At 36.6% G+C, this 20,173-nt stretch overlaps 1 pseudogene; it reads left to right on the top strand.

Annotated features, from left to right (window-relative positions):
- Positions 1–20,173, top strand: part of LOC122240518 — a 127,642-nt pseudogene that overhangs the window by 39,431 nt on the left and 68,038 nt on the right.

The raw sequence follows: 20,173 nt of genomic DNA on the forward strand, positions 1-20,173 counted from the left end.
ATCACTTTGCTTTTATGCCCACAAAAGTAGTATACTGAGGTTGAGGAAGGAGGTGATACCTGGTTTTCTTGGTGAAAGATAACATACCGGAACGTATATAGGTCTTACCTAGGCTTTGTGACTTGTTGAAGGTATGACTCAGTGTATATGAGGGTAAGTATGCACCTTTGTCTCTCCAAAGCTGGGATTAAAAAAATAAGCCAAGAAGAATCATTTCTCTAAGAATAATACCTAACAAGCTATCACTTGTTTTATCTCTATCTGAAAAAGAGAGGCTAAATCTCTTTGCATTCCAGGAAGCTTGAAGACAATATTAGCATTTCTTACAGGATTTGGTTTCCTAAAATGCTAAATGATCTTAGTGTCATGTTGGAACTGCTCCATTGGCAAAATAAACATTTTACCGTGATGTAATATAAAATTTTTAAGAGCTTGACTTTGCAATTTAAATTTTAAAATATATTTTAAAATGTAATGTATATGCCTCTACCTTTAAATATGAGAATTAACATATAGAACCACAAAGTAGAGCTTAATGTTCTGCATATAACAGAAGACACATGGAAGCCAAAAATCAGCTTCTTGAAGTACAGTAACTGCTGAGATATGACCAAGATGAACATTTTCCTATGGTACACTTGGCTTAATTAATTGAAGATGAGGTCATTGATTTTTAGAAGGTGTTTAAAAAGTGCGGTTAGAGATTGACATTTTCTAAGGCAAATTCATGAATCTTTGATGATCCTCAAACAGGATAAGGAAGTACTGGTACAAAGGAGTCTTCTGTCCATCATATAAGCCCATGTGAAGTTAAATCAGTGAGGTTGTTGTTTTGTAACTGGATGTTAATTCTCCACAAATAGTAGTAAAGCTCATAGTAATACAGAACCTAATGTGGAATTAATTTAACAATTTTTTTAGAAAGTAACTTATTTGTAGACATTCTTCCAGGATTTGGGGAGGAAACTGTAAAGAAGTGCAGGAGATCCTCTTGGGCACATCCCAGAAAATCTCACTAATTGTTAAATAGCCTCTCTATTGATTTCTGAGCACTTCCCCCCACTGTGGCTGGGGGAGGAATAGATGTACCCAAACTATTAAGTAAAGTGTGCAGCTGAGACTGACAGATCTAAAATGGACAGATTCACTCTGTCTGCCAACCTCAGCTTAGCAAGGGCTTTAGTCCAGATAACATCATTTTTTAACATTGTTTGATGGGCTTCCTTTCAGATATGTAGAAGTATTGCCTATCCCTTTAGCTCAATCACTCAGCTTTTCGTTTAAAAAAAATTTACATTTATTTGTTTTTGAAAGAGAGAGAGTGAGTAAGTGGGGCAGGGGCACAGAGAGAGGGAAACACAGAATCTGAAACAGGCTCCAGGCTCTGAGTTGTCAGCACAGAGCTTGATGTGGGACTCAAACCCACCAATCTTGAAATCATGACCTGAGCCGAAGTCAGACGCTTAAGACTGAGCCACTCAGGAGCCCTCCCCGCCCCCCGCCTTTTTTTTTTTTTTTTTTTTTTTTTTTTTTGTTTACTGTTGGGAAGGAGGTGATACAATGAAAGTTCAAATACGCTTTCTTTTCTAGCTTTTCAAGTATATGACATTTATTCTAGTTGGCCCAAAAATTCATCAAACCTGGAGAAGATTAAGACATGTTATTGCAAGAAGAATGATGTAATAGCTTCTGACATGGAAAATAAGATTTTTCAAATTCCTTAAGTTTCCTTTCAGTGTATCAAGAACACTGGTGGATGAAGAAAAGGAAGAAGTTAAAATTCAGCCAGAAATGTGTGTTCTTTTTTTTTTTTTTTTTTTTTTTTTTTTTTTTTTTTTATCGTGGCCTGCTGCTCAAAGACAAAACCAGTAAATAAATGAGAGCAAATGAGACCAGTATTGGACTTTTGTGCCCACTTCTCATTTGAGACTCTGAGCCCTATAAGCTAGCTACCCCTTTAAGCTACTTATGAAGTAAATATTATTCTTCTCATTTTAAAAATTGATGGGGCGCCTGGGTGGCTCTGTTGGCTGAGCGTCTGACTTCAGCTCAGGTAACGATCTCACAGTTCGTGGGTTTGAGCCCCGCGTCAGGCTCTGTGCTGACAGCTCAGAGCCTGGAGCCTGTTTTGGATTCTGTGTCTCCCTCTCTCTCTGACCCTCCCCCGTTCATGCTCTATCTCTCTGTCTCAAAAATAAATAAACGTTAAAAAATTTAAAAAAAAAATGAGGCAAGTGGAGAGGAACAAGTTGCTCAAGGTTATTCAGATGGCATAGAACCTGGATTTGAACTCAGGACAGTCTGACTAACCACTCTTAACCATAATACCCTATATACTGCCTTTCTGTACTGCATTGTGAACAGAGCTATGGGGGGAAAAGTTAATTAAAGTGGTGAAGACTGAAATAAAGTCAGCAAAATTTTAATATTTTGCAGTTATAGAATAAATGAATTTCTAATTATATTGTTATTGTATATGATATGTCACTTGCCATGCTAGTGTCGTAGTCTTTTAAAATCTCCTAAGATTTTGAGTTGAAATGGAAATTTAATAAGTAGCTTGAACTTCTATGTTGGCTTGTTTAAAAAAAGTACAGCCTCTTTAAATTGTGTTTTTGTTCAGTTGCATCCAAACTAAAAGTATATCTTTTTATTTGAATGTCTTCAGCAATTTTGTTATTATTGATAATTATGAAAAATAATATAATTTCTGTTCTTGACTTATGAAGGATCATAAACTTCTATAATAGATTTGCAATTTCCTCAGAGTTTCAGAAAATAAATTAAACGCAACAATAAAGATGCTCTTTGAAGCTCTTTTTAATAGGGTGCTTTGTTAATATTCCAGTCATTCCCTTAGAGATGGTGGAAATATTTAATAATTGTTTTGGGAACCAGACTTTTGTATAAAAGAATATTTTGGGTCTTCATGTTATTTAATCCCATCATCCAACAGAATATAAACTACCTCCTGTCTAGATGTTATTTCCACTTTTGGCTCTTTATTCACATGTTTTAAAGGATTATTTCATAGCAGTTTATTTGAACTAAATGAGACATTTCTGACATCAACTTTTAAAACGTGATGGTTTTGTTCTCTTTATTTAGTGTTTGTAGATTTGCTGTCTCTAGAGCAAGGCTTGCTTTTGCTTGTAAACCTATAGTGTTACCAATTAAGTGATGTGGCAATTCCAGTAATGTTAACTATCCTGAATTAAAATGCTCTCGGACAGTAAAGCAGCAGTTGAAAATCATTGGAATTTGAAAAAAGTGTCATATGATCAACATATGACACATGCTGCATGATTTTTAATGTACAAGGTCTTAGCTGGAAAATGAAGGTGAGCCTGCTACATAATTTCATGCATGACATAGCATCAAGTGGAAGGGAAGAAGAAGACTGGAGCAAATGGGAATCCTGGTTTCCCAGAATAGTGAGGGAACCAAACGTGACTGAGAAAAGTGATAAATAAATGGTCTAAAAATCGTTGGAGTTATCAACCAGCCACCTGGTTGATTAGATTATATTAGATTAGAATGAGAGACAAAGAAATATTTCAATGTCTGATTTATAAGTAGTTTCCTACAAAAGGGAAAACCTTCAATGCTAAGTGAAAAAAAAAAATAAGAATATCATCAAACATAGTAAATGAGATCAGTTTCTTCTCAGCTTACTCAATAACACATTATGAGAAAACTGTGCAGGGAAAATGTAGGTGGGACCCAATGAAAATGTCAAAATCTATCCTGATTGAAAAGAAACTCCTACATTTCATCAAAGTAGGAAAGATAACTGGGAACAACTTACGTAAGTGTGTCAAAACTTCTCTGCAACAAGTTGCAATAAAATGTGTGGCCTAGCCTGCAACAAAATCAAAATTGTGGGAATTTTAATGAAGTACCTGTGGAATTGAAAGAAGAAAACATAATGCATTTATCATCATGCCTGTTTGAATTTACAAGTGATATTGTTTGGTGAATACGTAAAAAAGTTGTGAAAAGTTCTCAATTCTATCATGTCTTTATATGATACCACTCACGAACGTGCAGAAAGGTGAACACTTCTTCAAAATGGGTCACCAGAACAAAGATATTAGACATGAGCTATGAAAGTTGCAAAACAGAGCTTGACATATATTTCATCTTACATATTGGTGTAATGAAGATGCATCTGGAGATGAATGAATCCTCAGATAAGCAGATGACTGGTGAATCGAGTGTTTGGCTGACAGATTCCAAATTTAAAATTATAATTTCCTTAAAACGTTTTTTTTTTTTAATATCCTGTGCTGTTCTTAGAATTCTTTCTCATGAACAATAAATTAAATTATATTTACAGACCCTTTTTCTTTGCTTTCAAAAAATAAGCATTATTCCTTTTTGTTCTTTTTTTTTTTTTTTTGTCAGAGAGAGATAATAAATATTTTAAATCCATTTGGGAAGAAGTGAAAACATATATCACAAACTAACCTCTGAAGCTTTCAAAGTACCCACGCCCTCTCTTCAAAAGAGACACAATGTCAACGCATAATGAATTTTTCTTATTTCATGGAACGAACTCTCATATAAAGCAACATGAGGATGTTCACTGAGAGAAAATTTTGTCTGTTTTGTTCACTCTACTCCCTGCACCTGGAACAGGACCTAGCACATGGTGCCCAATAAATATTTTATGTAGAACTGATTGAATAAATGAATAAATAAGCGAATGAATAATTATAGGCATATATAACTCTAGAATTCTAATTCGCTGAAATTCTGCAAATCCTAACTTCATCCATGACTGTATCAACATAATCAGTATGGGCATTTGATGTATTTAATGTGGTATTCATAATGACGCTCACTCAAACCTGGCAATGTTTTGAGTTGGCCAATTGCTACAGCAAGGCACGTGATTTATTTCCATTCCATCTCATCCTTAAAATTACTTTAAAATTACTGTGAAAATAGAAAAATAATACTAGTTGCTGGCATTGATGGATATCAGGAAATAATTGATAATCAAATTGATGGAGTCAGAAGGGCTTAGTGGCCCTGGGAAAAGATTTGCCACATCAACAGAGAGAAAGTGATGCTTCACTAATGACACCCCTAAGAGCTTATTACTGCAATTTTATATGTTCTCATTATTCACATTTTGGATTTTAGCCCCTCACTTGTAACAAACACTGCTTTGGTTATAATTCAATGTGATGTCTGTTTAATTGCTAACAATAGCATTAGGGAAGTTAACATTTTATTAAAAGCTTCTACTTTTGGGGCACCTGGGTGGCTCAGTCTGTTGAGTGCCCGACTCTTGATTTTGGCTCAGGTCATGATCCCAAGGTCATGGGACCAAGCCCTTTCCTGGGCTCTGTGCTGAACATGGAGCCTGCTTACAATAGTGTCTCTCTCTCTCTCTCCCTATGCCCCTGTCCCCCACTTGCACACTCCCTCTGTCTCTAAAATAAAAAAAAAAATCTCCTACTATTATTAAAACTAACGACCCAGTTGAAAGATTGCTCTCAAATTTCCCATATAGCATTCATTTTGTTTTATTTAAAGTCCTTACCTAGAGTACCCACCACTACCAATTCCTGGGAATCACATCCATTTCATAGACCTATCTGAATTATAAGTATTAGCATTCAGCCCATTAGGCATCTTGAGAGTAGGAATATAGTCCATGTTTTTAACTGATTAGGGAGTTAAAGTTATATAATAGGACTGAACGGCCAGTTTCTAAAAAGCAGCTCTCCAGTTGACCTCAAAGGAAACCCAAGAGGATGAAATTGTTTCCCCTAGGTTTACCAGTGGATGCTTTGCCAATTGTCCTCACTTCCAATAGTTTATAATGCCTCTGTTCATTTTATAGTATTGCACTTCCATTCTTGTATTTTGTGTTCTTCCTTCAAGCCCTTTAGTCTGGCTGCTTTACTTTTATCCCTCGGTTTTGGAACTTCTATGTTTTAAGTGGTATTTGTTGACATTCAGTTCCGGCTCCCTGTATGTCATTTTGGGGTTTGGAGTATTCGTTTCCTTACTTGGTTTCATCTCCCATGTGTGCATATGACTCTACATACATGTGTCTAGGATTCATGAGCCCCTTCTCCTAGTGTGGCAAGCATCACACCCTGGACAGGAGGGGTTAACATGTCACACCCTCTCTGGTCACAGTTCTAAAATGCACATCTTCTCATGTCATGCTCTTTCTTACAATCCTTTAATACCTCCCTGGGATGATGCTGACATTCCTTAACAGTTCCTGTGAGACTTTCCATGATACGGTCCAGGCTCACCTCTCCAAGGCCACATTTCATCATTTAATCTCTGGCAATATTGAAATGTTCTCAGTTCTCCAAATGTGTTCTGTTCTCTCTCCTTTCACATGCTTCTTCCTGTGCTAACAACACATACCTCCCTAATGCCATTTACCCTCAGGACTCAGGTTATGTACCCTGTCCCTTGGAAGACCTTCACTACCACCTTGCAGATTATACATAGTCAAGCCACCTGCTCCCTGGCCCCTTGTACTATCAGAGAACTGATCCCCTAGATTTTGATTACCTATTTACTTTACTCCCTACTGACTTTAAAGTTCTTGAACACAAGACCTGTGACTTGTTCACTATTTTATGTGTAGAAAAATACTGAGCGCAAATTAACCAGGCAATATTCTTTCATAAACAGAAAGGTAGGTGTTTTGTCTTATTCAGCATTGTATTCTAAAGATTCAAAATCATGAATGTTTTCTTCCTGATTCCTCTAGATTTCTATGAGTTTTTCCAAGTATTTGAATTTAAGCTTATGTAATAAAAAACAATTCATTTTTTACTGTTTTAAATTATGATTTAAAAATTTTAAATTACCTTTGAGCATTGCCTTGGCTAGTTCCTGTAAATTTTGGCTATAATTTAGTCATCATCATTAATTCCTGAATAGTTTATAATTATAGATTTATAGTTTTGGTCTAATATTTAAAAGACTTCTTTTAATGTTTATTTTTGAGAGAGAGAGAGAGACAGAGTGCAAGTGGGGAAGGGCAGAGAGAAAAGGGAAACAGAGAATCTGAAGCAGGCTCCAGGCTCTGAGCTGTTAGCACAGAGCCCGACGTGGGACTTGAACCCATGAACTGTGAGATCATGACCTGAGCCGAAGTCGGATGCTTAACTGATTGAGCCACCCAGCTGCCCCTTTAAACGACTCTTTGAATTGTTAAATGATTGGGATCCTTCTTTAATATTTCTTTTATAAATATCTAGTTTCACTCTTTTGCAAAGTAAATATAGATAGCAATTTTTGGACACTTGGAATTTATGTAGGTTTTTTTGGCAAAACATATCTTTGCTATATATAGATATGTTTTAAGGGTCATGTATACTAGTTAACTGTTTAAAGCCTTACAAAATCTGAAATATATACAATTCTGAATTTATTAGTCTTCATTATATATATTTTATATAATAGATTAAGGGCTAAGAAATGTGTATTTAGTTGTGCCTATGCCTTATTATCATTAAATGCCGAGAAATTTTCTTTATGTATTTTGACACATTTTACAAGTTTTATTTTTTATTTTAAAGATCTTCTTTCATCCATGTTAAAAAAATCTACCTTCTATTCTACTTTGTTCACACTAATAAGATTATTTGTCTCATTTTTCTTAATAATGCCTAACTCACTGCCACCCACTGTTTTATGTGTTACCTTTCCTTGCTGGTTTGCTTAAGTTCTGTCTTTTTAAGCAAAGCTCATTTGATTTTGGAGTGCTGTGAAATGTCCCTTCTGTCTCTCCTCAAGCCAAATGAGAGGGGATTCAAGGAAGCTCCTTAAAGAGGTTGCCTTGTGTGCTGGGGTTTGGGGCACAGTTTGTTGCCCCAAGAGCTACAAGACTCACTGCCTTAGGAAAAACTTGCATTGCCAGAGGTCTGTGGAAAGAAGAATTCATGAATGCTTTCTGGCAACTCCTGAGGGCGACATAGAAGAGAGAGACATACCTGCAGCCCCCTTTCAGGGGTGATAAGCTCTTGAGAAAATGTAATGGGCCTCAGAAAATCAAGCTGAAGTCCTGAATGTCCAGGCAAAGGAGACTTCACTTGTGTTATGAATGCAATAATGGGAGACCCTGTGCCCAGTGACAGTTCCATAGAAATTACAAAGATGCTCCATGAGAAAGAATCAGCCTTAAATCCCTGCCAAGCCCAGAGGAAAACAATGCCAGATTACACTGGTGCCTGTCAAATAAGAACTTTCTTGAAATTTACAGCTCTCTAACACCTCTGTGAAATCTAGAAGATCAGGATCCAGGCTGTCGACAAGGAGGAGAAACAGTGAAATAAAGGAGGTAACTGGAGCCCTCCCCACACTGCAGGCTTACAACCCATTCCTTAACCTGAGCAGGGAGGGAGGAAGTTGTTGTTGTTGTTTTTAATAACAACTATTGTGGGTCTTGTTTAGCAGCCATATATATTACTGACATATAGTTGACACACAATGTTACATTAGTTTCAGGTGTACAACATGGTAATTGGACAAGATTATGCCTTATGCTATGTTCACCACAGATGTAGCTACCGTCTGTCTCCATACAAGGACCGCTATTACAATACCATTGACTATATTCCCTATGTTGTACCTTTCATGGCTGTGACTTACTCATTCCATAATTGGAAGCTTTTATCTCTCACTCCCCTTCACCCATTTTCCCCATCTCTTCACCCCTCCTCTCTGGCAACCATCAGTTAGTTCTCTGTATTTATGGGTCTATTTCTGCTTTTTGTTTGTCTATTCATTTGTTTTTTAGATTCCACATGTAAATGAAATGATATAATATTTGTCTTTCTCTGACTTATTTCACTTAGCAGAATACCCTCTAGGTCCATCTATGTTGTTACAAATGGCAAGATCTCATTCTTTTTCACGGATGATTAATATTCCTCTGCGTGTGTGTGTGTGTGTATGGTACATATCCAGTGTATACCACATTTTCTCTATTCATCTATCTATGGGCACTTGGGTTTCTTCCATATCTTGGCTATTGTAAATACTGCTGCAATAGTCATAGAGCTGCATATACCTTTTTGAATTAGTATTTTCGGGTTTTTGTTTTGTTTTGTTTTTTTTTTTTGTTAAATATCCAGCAGTGGAATCACTGAGTCATATGGTATTTCTATTTTTAATTTTTAAGGAACTTTCATACTGTTTTCCACAGTGGCTGCACCAATTTACATTCCTACCAACAGTGCACAAGTTTCTTTTTTCTCTATATCCTTGCAAAAACTTGGGGAATGGAGGAAGTTTTAAATGCAGTTGGGAGTCTTGACCATTACTTGGGAATGATCATTTAAATACTAAAATTAAATGTTTTATGACTAAAAGTGACCAGAGGACTTTTTGTTTTCTGAGAATGATCAGAAAAGCCTTGGGATCTGCTTAGACTTCATTGAAGGGGCACAGGATTAGTCTCACAGAACAGATTTGAAGCATCTGAGCAGTGAGGGAAGAGAACAGAATTTTCTGTTTAATTCTAAGGAAACTGTTTCAGTGACAGTATACTTTTCCCTCTGTGTGTTTTCCTGGATCAGTGGTTCTTACATGTTGATGCAAATCAGAACACCTGGAGAACTCAGAAAGAACACTGCAGAGTAGGCTCATTGAAGAGAATAAGCCTGAGCCTTTGAGTTATACCAACTTCCCAGGTGATTCTGATTCCATCTAAGGCTTGAGAACCACTGCCTTGTCGGTGGAAAAATGGATGAGGCTGTGTCATGAGCTGCTTGCTAAATGCAAATTAAATCAGAATCCCTTCTGGAAGTTATCTGTAACTGGACTCAGTCCTGTTTTTCAAATTGCTTATTCTTCCTGTCTGTGTTTCAACCTTATTCCTTTGTCTCATTTATTTACATCCTAAAGAACTAATGTCCTCACCACTCCATAACCATTCTACCTTATCTTGTATCTAATTACCATAATTAGGGTGCTTCATATTCTATTTTAATTTTATGCATCATCAGGCTGTGTGCTGAAGGCCCAGGAAAGGACTTTGGCCTTGATACAGTGAGGTCTTAATTAAGGAAGATTCTTCCCCCATTTCTCTAGATTTATTATTTTGGCCTAACATCCTTTTATGTTAACATAATTTAGTTTACAAATCTACATATTGGACAATTAAGCTTTTTATTTTAATTTTCCCCTTTAGTTAATCATCAGTATTTAAAAAAAATCCATTTGCTGTGTTGATGAATGTATCAATGACTTGTATATTAGTTTCCTCTGGTTGCTGTAACAAATTACCACACATTCAGTGGCATAAAATATATTTTCTCACAATTCCGGAAGCCAGAAGTCCAAAATCAGTTTCACTAGGCAAATCAGGTGCTGGCATGGCTGCACTGAGCCCTCCAGAGGCTCTCGGGGAAAAATCTGTTCCTTGCTTCCTTCAGCTTCTGTGGCTGCTAGCATTCCTTCATTTGTGGCCGCATCACCAGCATCTTCAGATCTCTCTGTCTGCTGCATCTTCACACTGTTTTCTCTCTTCTACGTGTGTCCGTCTCATAATTCCTTCTGTTTCTCTTGTATAAGGAGACATGTGATTCCATTTAGGGCCAACCAGGTTAACAAGGATAAGCTCTTCATCTTAAGGGCCTTAACTTGACCACCTATTTTGCCATATAAGGTAATAATCACAGGTTCTGGGGATAAGGAAGTGAGTATTTTGGGGGGGGACCCAGTTTTTCAGCCTACCACAAATTATATTGCTGTGACATTATGACCTCTGTGTAATATTTCACTGTGTAAATACACCAGTTTATTTATATTGATGGGTCCCTGGGTAGTTTTCAACTCTCTGCTATTTTAACTGGTACTGTTAGAAGATTCTTGCCCATGTCTCCTGTTGTACGGATGCATGAGCTTTTGTAGCATGTATGCCTAGGACTAAAAATTCTGGTCATGGAGTGTGTGAATGTTCAAGTTTTGGAGGCAAGGTCAAACTGTTTTCCACAATGGTTTCACTACCTTTACAATGGTAATATATAAGAAATCTTGGGAGTCTACAACCTCCCTGATACTTGGCATTTTTGCATTTCTAAAGTTGTGCAAATTTAATGGCGGTAAAATGGTATCTCATTATGGTCTTAATTTCCCTGCACTAATCATTAATAATATTTAATATATTTATTTTTTAAATTTATTTATTTTGAGAGAGAAAGAGAGAGAAGAAGGGAGGAGGGCGGGATAAAGAGAGAGAAGGAGAAAGAGAATCCCAAACAGGCTCCTCACCAGCAGCACAGAGCCCGATATGGGGTTCCAACTCACAAACTGCAAGATCATGACCTGAGCCAAAACCAAGAGTCAGATGCTTAACCGACTGAGCCACCCAAGTGCCCCTATTACCATATATTTATTGTCAATATGCATTTTACCTACAGTTAAATGTGTCTTTTTATCCATATACTTTCTGCTTTCCTTATTGATTTTTAAGGAGTTTTAAAAGATATATTCTTTTTTTTATTTTTTATTTATTAAAAAAAATTTTTTTTAACGTTTATTTTTGAGACAGAGAGAGACAGAGCATGAACAGGGGAGGGGCAGAGAGAGAGGGAGACACAGAATCTGAAACAGGCTCCAGGCTCTGAGCTGTCAGCACAGACCCTGATGCGGGGCTTGAACTCACGGACCGTGAGATCATGACCTGAGCCGAAGTCAGATCCTTAACCGACCGAGCCACCCAGGTGCCCCAAAAGATATATTCTTTATAGCAGTCTTCTGTTGTTGCAAATGTGCAAATGTTTTCCTTCATCATAACCCTTCCCCATCCCCACCTGTTTCCTTAAGGTGTTTTGTATGAACAAAATTTCTTTTGATACAGTACTGTTTATTTTTTGTTTTTGTTTTTGGTTTTTGTAAATTAAGAAATCTTTACGTAGTAAAGACTTAAAGGTAAGACCTTACCATTAAGGTCTTAAAAATATTCATCTATATTTTCTTCTAGATGTTTTATATTTCCATTTTTGCATTTAAAATCCCTATTTCACTTAGAATTGTTTTATTATTAAATATTATTATTATATGCAGTAGGGATCAAATTTGGCCTTTTTCTGTAATAGATAACTTTTTTCCCAACTCCAGTTATTAAACAGTTCCTTTTTTCCCACCTCTGCATATATCAAATTTCCACCCTGAAGTAGCCCTATTTTGGGAGTTCTTTATCTACTCTGCTGGTCACTTGGTCTCTATTACTATGGCAGCCATTGTCTTAATTATCCTGGTGTCATCATAAGCTCCAATTGTTTAAATTTCCTTAAGTAATATCTTAGGTTAAAAAATGATCTCTACGGATGAAATATATTTTGCATGTGGTATTATCCGTTGTAAACATTTTTTTTTGAAAATATACATTTTTGAAAGGAGTGGAATTAGTTAATTCTGAAACCAGACATTTATTAAATATTCTAGTATGGAGGAAATAAAAATGTCTTCTTAGTATTGGTATATTTGGGATTTTATTTGTAGAGTCAGCATATTATAAACTAAAGAACCACAAGTTTTAAATTCAAGGTTAGTGTTCACCAAAGATACTTATGGGTTGCTACTTGTTTTTCCAAGTATAAAATGGGCCTGATGCAGCTTACACCTCAAAGTGAGTTTTTTGGTGATAAAAATGACAGATTTCACATTTTCTAATTAAGTGAGGCTTAGTCTTTGCATGTGCTTGAGATTTTAGTCTATTTTAGACAATCAAGTTTCAGCACATTGGAAACATGCACTTTAACTTAGGGGGTACATTCAAAGTAGTTTCAGATAAGTTGATTTGCTTGGAGAAGATTGAGGGGGCAAGTCACTGTAACTTGCTGACTGCACTTTCATAGATCTGGTGTCACCTGAGGGGAGGCTAACTGGCTTGAGGATGCACACTGAAGTATGATTCCAGGTCCTCTAGTCTGCCCTATATTCTAGAGCAGCTTAAAAAACATACACAGATTTTTTTATACTTAATGGGCACCAACTCTGAGCTAAAACTAATTGCTGGGAACCGGCCCCACTGAGTCCACTGTTGAGGGAGAATTTTTGAGAGGTCAGTTGCTAAGCATAATCCTGATATGAAACATCATACCCTAAGTCCCTTCTCTGGATTTTCTCAGTTCTTCCATAAAAAGTTGAAGTAGATATCATTAACAACCAACTGGATCGTCATAGCAACATCTTGATCAATACAGTCAGCGCCGGGCGCCTGGGTGGCTCAGTCGGTTAAGCGTCTGACTTTGGCTCAGGTCATGATCTCACGGTTTGTGAGTTCGAACCCCATGTCGGGCTCTGTGCTGACAGCTCAGAGCCTGGAGCCTGCTTCAGTTTCTGTGTCTCCCTCTGTCTCTGATCCTCTCCATTCAGGCTCTGTCTCTCTCTGTCTCAAAAATAAATAAACATTAAAAAAAAATTTTTAAAATGCAGTAAGCACCATTTGGTAGGAATCACCAAATAGTAGCACCACTGCAACTCCCACTGTCAGAATGAGTTCCATCCTCTTTGCCTATTTTACTCAATACAAGTTCAGAGTCTAACATGGAAGCGTCTGTTTGGAGATGCCAATACCCTAAGTGCTGGGAGTGGGAGACAAATACAGGAGTGGGGTTTGCTCTTTTCAGCTTCTATAGTGGGAGATAGTTCAACAAAGGCATATGATGGGGAATTCTCCAGATATACAAAGGTATTTCAGATTCTAGGCAGCCAAAGAAACACAAGTGTAATTTGCCCAAAGTCACCGAGCTAAGTGAAAGAGTCCAATTGCAAATCTTTCTACTCTAAGACTCGTGGTAGATACTGTGTATGATTAGGTAAAAAGTGATAATATTTTGGATTTATAGCATATCTCAGCAAGTAAACAAACCCTGAACCACTTTGACACTTGTTTGCACTTAAAAAATTTAGTAGTTTGAATAATTTATTACTTTATGTAACAGATGACCAACCTGAGAGAAAGAGACACTAAATGGCTTCCCCATGCAAATAGTCGATAGTAGATTTACCATTATTTGTTTTTCCTGACTCTGTTTCAGCCTACTACTGTCCATTACCTGCCCTTGGAAAAGAAAAGGATATGGCTACAAATGAAACACTTTGCAGCTGAGTGATGTGTTTTCCTCCCCCAGGCTTTTTGTATGATGCAGGAGGTTAGTAACAGGAAAACTGAAATTTAGGAGATACAGAAAATAATGGATTTGGTCTGACTGGACTATGAGAGGATTAGAGCTGAGTTAAATTATCATAGCTTTAAATAATGCAAAGTCCAGCTTAAATGGAAAGGTACTCTCAAAACTTCTTGGCATATTTCCACTTTAATAATCCAACACCATCTGTGAAAACAAAATGAGTATTATAGGTCTCCACTAAATGGATTATATGTTTCTTAGCAGACACCTGTTCAGAGCACTTAGGTATTAGGTGACTCAGGGATCTAAAACACATCCATATCTATTGATTGAGCCTAGATATCGAATCTAAATGTCGGGAAATACAGTGGCAGTTTTAGAGAAAAAATATCATGGAAAAATATTATATATCCAGTTTAAGCTCTTTGAATTTGAGATTATCAAAGGCATAGTCTTATTCATTTGCACAGAATAGCTAATTTATGAATTGTGTTCACTGTGCAGACACACTGTCAAACATTGGCTACTACTAGGACAGTGCAGTTGTGTGGTCATATATTATGGGCTATAAGTTGGGGAGTTGGGGAGGCCTGTCCATCCACTGGACTGACAACCTAGGGTTTCTCTATAATGTTAGGTGTGTCTGGCCAATCTGGCTGAATGTGGTGGTCCTGGATTTGTCACTAAAATTTGGGTCGGTTTAGTCCAGAGTTTTCTTTCCTTTATCTTGTGTTCTTCAGGACCTGGTAAAAAAGCTATAATAAAGATAAGTATAGACTTGAATTTTGTTACAATTTAATTTGTGCTGTAGAAATACACTGAACTTTGAAAAGCAAACACAGTGATTCAAGAAAAAGCAAAAATTAAATAGGAGGGGATACACATTGCAAGTAAATGTAGCCCACACTCCAATAATACTTTAGAATTAAAAGAAATCAGAATCACCCAGGACTCTGATATATAGGAGAATGAATGCTTTTCAAACTTGAGTTTTTGTGCATGTATGCACAAGGACCTAGGAACAGTTCGATATCTTTTGAAAAATAATATGTTTCGTGATAAAACTCAGTCTGAAATAAGAAATAACATAACTCATTATGTTTTTTGAATGTGGGGGCTAAAGTATGCATATTCCAGTGGATATTGCTGTGGAGAAATGCATGAGGATAAATAAAAGCAGGCTTAGACAGATACAGTTATTATTCTGTTCTTCAGGACTGGAGGAAAGGAAACGGGTAAGGTAGGACGGCCCAAAAAAAAAAAAAAAAAGGTAGATAGAAGTTTGTCCTAGAAGTTTCTTTTCCACCTACTTTACTGGGAGTCCTGCTACCCAATACATAGACTTATAAAAAATGGGAAAAATGACTTTAAGCTAACCTGATGATGTTGTATAGTAAATGCATCCTCCATTTAGGTAATACATTTGTGACTTGGAGTGATGTTGTGGAACATATTTGGGGTAGACACATCAGCACACTTAGGCTTAATTAAAAAAAAAAAGTAGGAGAAAGTAGAAATTGCTCTTGGTCCTGGAAGATAATTGTTTTTTTATTAATCAAATCTCATTCATAGGTTAGCAAAGAGAAGAGATAATAGAAGTAAGTCTTTAAAACAGAAGGATGTTTGAAAATGGCTATTTTAAGATTTTTTACTCTAGGACAGTGTGTCCTGACCTTTAGTGCTTATAAGCATCACCAGAAGTAGCAGAAAAAAATAAAAAATGTAGATTTATATGCTCCATCAGCAGAAATTCTGATTTGGTGGGTCTAGGGGAGCTCAGGTATTTTAATTCTTAAAAAGCTTCTAAGAGGTTCTGAAGCAGACGGTCTTGAGAGAATGTGATGACCCCAGGTCCACAATGAACAGTATTCCTGTTCAGTTCATCAGGAGCAAGGCTCTTACCTGTGTGTAATACAGCTCCAGAGTCTAAAATTTAAGACAGAGAATTGTAAGTGAAGAACTGGAAAGGAATTGCAAGGAGCTGAATAAAAATATTTGTTTGTATTGTGAGAGCTGATAGGAGGACTTTTTTTTTGAATTGAAAAAAAATGAAGTACAACAAGGTAAAGCTTATGTTCTTTATTTCTAGCAGATTGGTTTTAAGGGATTGTTTATATTTTGTCTCCCTTAATCATATCATTAGCAGTAACGGTTGGTTACGGGATTTTAGAGGTTTTTTTTTTTTGTTTGTTTTGTTTTGTTTTTGTCAATTACAAGTGTTAGAATACACAGAAATAGATAAAACTCTGAGTAATGTAAACAAACAGCCACCCAAACAGGCGGTATTTGAATATGTCATTGTAATAGAATATATAAATGTGAAGATATTTCTGTATCTGCATTTACAAGACATATCTATTTCTACTATAGATTCCCTGAGGAAAATGTTTAATATATATATATATATATATATATATATATTTTTACTATTTGCTTATAGTTCATAAAACAAAAGTGTTGCTTCTTAGGAGGTTGAAAACAGTAACTAAATATAAAATTACCACATAGCTTTCTGGATACTAATCATCAAAGAAGAGTTCTGGAGCTAGTACTCGTCTATGGACTGGAATTTATTGACTTAATTATAACATTGCTAAGTATGAAAAAAAATCAATGCACCAAAAAAAAAATACATAGAAAACACTTATACTGGGACTTTTTCATTATGGGTAAGAAAACAGGACAAGAGTTTTGAAGAATGTTATTATATATACCACTAAAATTGTTTCCAATGGAAATTCAAAGGAATAGAATGGTGTGATCATGAAATAAAAAAATGTTAAAGAATAAAGCAGAACATGGCCTAACATAATATGCTGCAGGGGGGAATGTAATGTGTGTTGAAAGACAAACAAAATAAATATAAGAAATTAGGCCAATTAAAGACAAGAAAGACTTATGACAATAACCTTCTGAGTTTCCCCAGAGAGGTTAAGAATGCTCTCTGAAGACGGGAACCCATGAGGCAAATGGGCCCAGATGATTCTAAGGAAGAAGAAAAAGGGAAACAATGATCATGAAATTACAGATCTGGGAGGGATTTGAAAGATTAGTCACATGCCGTCTGCAGCAGTCCTTCAAGTTGATGGCCCTACTGCCAAAAACATCACATAGAATGGCCTCTCTAGTCTCCATTCATGATTCATAGAATACACCTTTAATAGTCTCCCTTGACTCATTTTTTATATCTAGTAACCTGTCCTACCCTATGTCCTGCTCTTAAACTTCTTTTTTTACTAATCTATTTTTACCTCTGTCTTATACTCTGAACTTGACAGTTATATTAAGGCTTTGGCTGTGACCATACTCTGCTCTCCACATTCAACCAGTCATTGTTGGTACTCTCATATCCTGACACATCCTCAGATCTTCACCGCCACCCCTCCGCCCACCCCACTTTGCTCTCTTTTGCCCTGCGACCAAGACTTACTTAAATCCAACCTCTTAATTGGAAAGCTAAATAAATGAAGTTCTACAGAAGTTATGTAGCTTACGAAAGACATTCGGATAATCAGTAGACATAATCCTGGTCTGTTTACAACCATCCCAGTTTTATTTCTACCTAGAGTTCTCTTTTTAGTACTAGTATCAATGGGTAGATACGTACATTTTAACTCAGGTCCTCCTCCTAGTAATTTTTTTCTTCAGCTCACTCAGCAGCAGGTTGTCCAGAAAGGGATGCTGACACAAGTTCCTGTGCTCTACTCATCATTGTTGTAGCGTGATTCCTTAGACACCCGGCACGCCTTGACCCTCAAGGTGTTGCGTGACTTGCTGTACACAGCACGGTCCACAGTCCAGCAGCAGCAACACTGCCTGGAGTTCGTGAGAAGTGCAGAATCCCAGACCTGCTCCACCCACTAGCATCAGAATCCACATGTAATCTTTATACTGATGAGAGGAAGGGAGAGTGAAGCTACAGAAGCAAAACTCCTTGTTTTGAATTTTGTTAGCAATTATGTTGGGACAGTCATTTACCCTCTACTCTTTTTACTTTAAAAAATATTTCATTACTATTTTTAATGACTAGTTTTTTTAAGAGCAGTTTTAGATTCACAGCAAAATCAAGAGGACAGTACAGAGCTTCTCCACATCACCCTCTGTCCCCACACATGCACAGCCTTCTCTTTTATCAACAACATCCCTCATCAGAGGGGTACGTTTGCTGCAATTGATGAACCTCCACTGACACATCATGATCACCCAAAGTCCATTGTTTTATATTAAGATTCACTCTTGCTGCTGTACATTCCGTGGGTTTGGACAAATGTATAATGACATGTACCCATCATTATAGGATCATTCTGAGCATTTTCATTTCCCTAAAAATCTTCTGTGCTCTGCATATTCATCCTTCCCTTTTTCCCCATCCCTGACAATCACTAATCTTTTTAATGTCTCCATTTTCAGTATGGCATATAGTTGGAGTCATGCATAGGTAGCTTTTTCATATTGACTTCTTTCACTTAATCACATCTGCTTAAGGTTCCTCCATGTCTTTTCATAGCTTTATTGCTCATTTATTTTTGGTGCTGAATAATATTCCATTGTCTGATGTACCACAGATGTTAACCTACCGAAGAATAAGTTGGTTACTTCCAAGTTTTGGCAATTATCAATAAAGCTAATACAAACATCTATGTGCAGGTGTTTGTGTGGATATGAATTTTCAACACCTTTGGGTAAATATCAAGGAGCTTGATTGCTGGATTATATAGTAAGAATATGTTCCCTTTGGAAGAAATCACCAAACTGTCTTCCAAAGTAGCTATACTATTTTGCATTCTCACCAGCAATCAATGAGAGTTCCTGTTATTCCACATAATCACCAGCATTTCATGATGTTGGTGTTCCAAATCCTGGCCATTTTAATAGGTAAATAGTGGTATCTCATTATTGTTTTATTTTCATTTTCTTGATGACATATGGAATATCTTTTCATGTGTTTATTTGCTGTCTGTATATCTTTAGTATCTTCTTTGGTAAGATGTCTGCCAAGGTCTTTGGCCCATATTTTAATCAGATTGTTTCTTTTCTTAGTGCTGAGTTTGAGTTCTTTGTATATTTTGCACAGTAGTCCTTTATCAGCTGTGTTTTTAGTAAATATTTTCTTCTAGTGTGTGGTTTGTTTTCTCATTCTCTCTCTGTTGTCTTTCATAGAACAGAAGCTTTTAATTTTAATGAAGACCAATTTATCAATTCTTTCCTTCATGGATTGTGCCTTTGATATTGTATCTAACAAGTCATTGCCATACCCAAGTTCATCTAGATTTTCTCCTATGTTATCTTCTAGGTGTTTCATAATTTTGCATTTTACATTTACTATCAACATTTTTTAAAGATTTCTTTTATCACTTGCAATACCTAAAAACATGTTGGCCTTTCTTGCTTGTGATAACAAGGGCTGCTTGAGTGAAATTTTTGTTCATTCCTTCTCTTATTTAGGATCTTCTTGCTGTGATTCATACCACAGCAGGATCTAAAGGCATTCTGACTCATTTAAGAGAGAAGTTTAGAATGTGTCAAATAGGTTGCATTTTTTAAAGCCCCATGATGCTATAGTGTGTAAACATGCTTTGTATAAACAGTCCACAAAGCCTGGTATTCCTGCTTTGTTCAGCAGTAGCTAGGCTTTTAAAACTGTGGGATACACAATCCTAGAGCCTGAAACTTAAGAAGAAGTTGGTAACTTGGAAGAATTTGCAAGGAACTGAATAAACATGGCACCTACATTATGTGGACTGACAGAAATTGTCCATTTCAGCGTTCTTCTACACCATATCTCACATTTTATAAGGATGATATGGGTTCACATTTAGCCATCATCTTATAAAGTGGAGTTGTCTTACAAATGAGCTGTGTCTATTTGGGCATTTGAGAAAACATGAAGAGCTGAGAAAGTGTGACGATTCCTGACTCAGGCCATGTTACCTTGATATGCATGTTTTGGATAGAAAGTTATGGCTTCTAATGTCTGCTTGAGGGAACTTGGGTGTCTGGGGTAATAGAAACAAAGTGGAAAGCATGGATGGAGTACCTTTGAT

The sequence above is a fragment of the Panthera tigris genome, chromosome B4 (genome assembly GCF_018350195.1).
Source record: "Panthera tigris isolate Pti1 chromosome B4, P.tigris_Pti1_mat1.1, whole genome shotgun sequence".
NCBI classification, from domain to species: Eukaryota; Metazoa; Chordata; class Mammalia; order Carnivora; family Felidae; genus Panthera; species Panthera tigris.